The sequence below is a fragment of the Rattus norvegicus genome, chromosome 4 (assembly GCF_021556685.1).
Source record: "Rattus norvegicus strain SHRSP/BbbUtx chromosome 4, alternate assembly SHRSP_T2T, whole genome shotgun sequence".
Lineage (NCBI taxonomy): Eukaryota > Metazoa > Chordata > Mammalia > Rodentia > Muridae > Rattus > Rattus norvegicus.
The window spans coordinates 129,294,445-129,299,116 of NC_141537.1; positions in this window are offsets into that span (position 1 = coordinate 129,294,445).

A 4,672-nucleotide genomic window follows, 5' to 3' on the forward strand; every position below is an offset into this window, starting at 1 on the left:
GGAGAGATGGCTTGGCCATTAAGAGTGTTTACTGTTCTTGTAGAGTACTGGTGCTCTGTCCTCAGAACCCAGGCAGCTCACAACCAGCAGCTGGAGGGAATCGAATGCCCTCTTCTGACCTCCATATGTACCCACACATGAACACACACACACACACACACACACACACACACACACACACACACATTTTAAAATGTTAAACATTAAATAAATTAGTAGAATCTGTGCAAGGCCAAATTATCAGTTCTGATTTGATATTGACATACTGGAAGATGTACCCAGACACTCTTTTCTTTTTTTTAAGTACAGGGTGCCATTTACAGGAATTAATCAGCTTCAAGAAACTACCAACAACTTTCAAAGTTTCAATATCAACTGTCTGATTGTGATGAAACTAGACAAGGAACCAAGAATTCAAAGGGAATTTAAAAATCAATGGTTTTAGAACTTTGAAATAGCTAGGTGTCAAAGCCAAGGGAGCTATAAAGCAAAAATTATAACATATTTACATGTAAAGTGGTTGATACCACTTTGTGATCAAAACTGGAGGGAGAAATGTAGACAAACAACATGTTTGAATGTGCAGTTCCAATATTTAAAAGTAAACAGAAATGTGTTAAGAATTTTTTTTATTAATCATTTCATTTATTTACATCTCAAATAATATCCTGCTTCCTGGTTACCCCCTCCACCAACCCCCCATCTCATGATATCACACTTCAAGATTACAGCTTCACCTGTCCTCTACACTCAAACTTCCCTAGGACCAAGGGTTTCTGGTTTCCATCTGTGCCCAGAGCCGAAGCTATGCCATAGTTCTCCATACCCAAATCCCACTGGGAGAGAGCTGGTCTCCCAAGAGTGCTGACAAACAGGCTTACAGGAAGGACAAGCCACGGTCAGAGATAGCAAGACCAGCTAATGCCAGAGACAACCAGAAGGTGAGAGGCAAGTACAAGAACCTAAGCAACATAAACCAAGTCCACTTGGCATCATCAGAACCCAGTTCTCACACCAGAGCAAGCCCTGGATACCCCAACACACAGGAAAAGCAAGATTCTGATCTAAAATCACATCTTATGATCATGATACAGGACTTTAAGAAGGACATAAATAACTCCCTTAAAGAAATAGAGAACAAAACAGGTAAAAAGGTAGAAGCCCTTAAAGAGAAAACAGAAAAATTCCTTAAAGAATTACAGGAAAACATAATCAAACAGGTGAAGGAATTGAACAAAACCATTCAGGATCTAATAATGGAAATAAAGCAATGAAGAAATCACAAAGGGAGGGAACCCTGGAGATAGAAAACCTAGGAAAGAGATCAGAAGTCATAGACACAAGTATCATCAACAGAATACAAGAGACTGAAGACAGATCTCAAGTACAGAAGATATTATAGAAAATGTTGATGCCACAGTCAAAGAAAATGCAAAATGCAAAAAGATCCTTACCCCAAACTTCCAGGAAATCCAGGACACAACGAGAATATCAGACCTAAGGATAATAGGTATAGAAGTGATTGAAGATTCCCAAATTAAAGGGCCAGTAAACATACAAGAAGCCTACAGAACTCCAGATTGGACCAGAAAAGAAATTCCTCCTATCACATAATAGTCAAAACACTAAATGTATAAAGCAAAGAAAGAATATTAAAAGCAGTAAGGGAACAAAGTCAAGTAACATATAAAAGCAGACCTACAGAATTATACCAGACTTCTCAACAGAAGCTATGAAGGCTAGAAAATCCTGGGCAGATGTCATATAGATCCTAAGAGAACACAAATGCCATTCCAGGCTGCTATATCCAGCAAAACTCAATTAATATAGATGAAGAAACCAAGATATTCTATGACAAAACAAAATTTACACAATATCTTTCCACAAATCAAGCCCTACAAAGAATAAGAGATGGAAAACTCTAAGAGAGGGAGGAAAAGTACACCCTAGAAAAAGCAAGAAAGTAATCTTTTTTCAACAAACCTAAAAGAAGATACTCACACAAGCATAATTTCACCTCTAACAACAAAAGTAACAATAGGAAACAACAATAACATTTCCTTAATATATCTTAACATCAATGGACTCAATTCCCCAATAAAAAGACATAAACTAGCAGACTGGATATGTAAATAGGACCCAGCATTTTTGCTGCATAGAGAAAAAAACACCTCAGTGACAAAGACAGACACCACCTCTGAGTAAAAGGCTGAAAAAACTTCCAGGCAAATGGTTCCAAGGAACAAGGTGGAGTAGCCATTCTAATATCAAATAAACTCTACTTTCAACCAAAACTTAACAAAAAAGATAAGGAAGCATACTTCATACTGATCAAAGAAAAATATACCAAGATGAACTCTCAATACTGAATATCTATGCTCCAAATGCAAGGGCACCTACATTCATAAAGGAAACTTTACTAAAGCTCAAAGCACACATGAGATCACATACAACAATAGTGGGTCTCCCACTACTCAACACCTGCTTTCATCAATGGACAAATCATGGAAGCAGAAACCAAACAAAGACACAGTGAAATGAACAGAAGTTATGAACTAAATTGATTTAACAGATATCTATAGAACATTTCATCCTAAAACAAAAGAATATACCTTCTTCTCAGCACCTCCTGGTAACTTCTCCAAAATTGACCATCTAATCATTCACAAAACAGGCCTCAACAGATATAAGAAGACTGAAATAATCCCTTGCATCCTATCTGGTAACCATGGATTAAGGTTGGTCTTTAATAACAACAAAAACAGCAGAAAACCCACTTACACATGGAAGCCAAACAATGCTCTACTCAATGATAACTTGGTCAAAGAAGAAATGAAGAAATAAATTAAAAACTTTTTAGAAATTAATGAAAATGAAGGCACAACATACCCAAACTTATGGGACACAATGAAAGTAGTGCTAAGAGGAAAGTTCATAGCTCTGAGTGCCTCAAAAAGAAACTGGAGAGAGCATATACTAACAGCTTGACAGCACACCTGAAAGCTCTAGAACAAAAAGAAGCAAATACACCAAAGAGGAGTGGATGACAGGAAATAATCAAATCAGGGCTGAAATCAACCAGGTAGAAACAAAAAGAACTATACAAAGAATCAACAAAACCAGGAGCTGGTTCTTTGAGAAAAATCAACAAAATAGATAAACCCTTAGCCAGACTAACTAGAGAGCAAGACACAGTATACAAATCAATAAAATCAGAAATGAAAAGGGAGACATAACAACAGAAACTGAGGAAATTTAAAAAATCATCAGATCCTATTACAAAAGTCTATACTCAACAAAATCTGTATGAAATGGACAATTTTTTAGACAGATACCATGTAGCAAAGTTAAATCAGTATCAGGTAATCCATCTAAACAGTCCCATAACCCATAAAGAAATAGAAGTTGTCACTAAAAGTCTCCCAATCAAAAAAAAAAAAAGGGTAAAGCCCGGGACCAATTGGGTTTAGTGCAGAATTCTATCATACCTTCAAAGAAGACCTAATATCAGCGTTCTTCAAAGTAGTTCACATACTAGAAACAGAAGGAACACTATCCAATACTTTCTATGAAGCCACAGTTAAGCTGATACCAAAACTTCACAAAGACCCAACAAAGAAAAAGAACTTCAGACCAAATTCCCTTATGAATATTGATGCAAAAATACTCAATAAAATTCTCACAAATGGAATCCAAGAACATATCAAATGATTATCCATCACGATCAAGTAGGCTTCATCCCAGGGATGCAAGGATGGTTCAATATATAGAAATCCATCAATGTAACACTCAAAGAAAAAAAACACATGATCATTTCATTAGATGCTGACAAAGCATTTGACAAAATTCAACACCTCTTCATGGTAAAAGTCAAGATTATCAGAAATTCAAGGTCCATCCCTAAACATAGTAAAAACAATATACAGCAAACCAGTAGCCAAATCAAACAGAATGGAGAGAAACTTGAAGTAATCCCACTAAAATCAGCAACTATACAAGGCTGCCCACTCTTGCTCTATCTATTCAATATAGTACTTGAATTTCTAGCTCGAGCAATTAGATTACAAAAGGGGGTCAAAGGGATACAAACTGGAGAGGAAGAAGTCAAAATATCACTATTTGCAGATAATATGATAATATACTTAACTGACCCCAAAAATTCCACCAGAGGACTCCTAAACCCGATAATTTCGGCAAAGTGGCTAGATACAAAATTTACTCAAAGAAATCAATAGCCTTCCTCTACTCAAAGGATAAACTGGCTGAGAAATAAATTAAGGAAAGGACACCTTTCACAATAGTCACAAATAATATAAAATATCTTGGGGTGACTCTCACCAAGCAAGTGAAAGATCTTTATAAGTAGAACTTCAAGTCTCTGAAGAAAGAAATTGAAGACCTCAGAAAATGGAAAGATCTCCCATGCTCATGGATTGGCACGATTAATATAGTAAAAATGACCATCTTGGAAAAAGCAATGTACAGATTCAATGCAATCCCCATCAAAATTCCAACTCAATTCTTCATAGAGTTAGAAAGAGTAATTTGCAAATTCATTTGGAATAACAAAAAACTCAAGATAGCAAAAACTATTCTCTATATTAAAAGAATATCTGGGGGAATCATCATTCTTGACCTCAAGCTGTACTATAAAGCAATAGGGATAAAAACT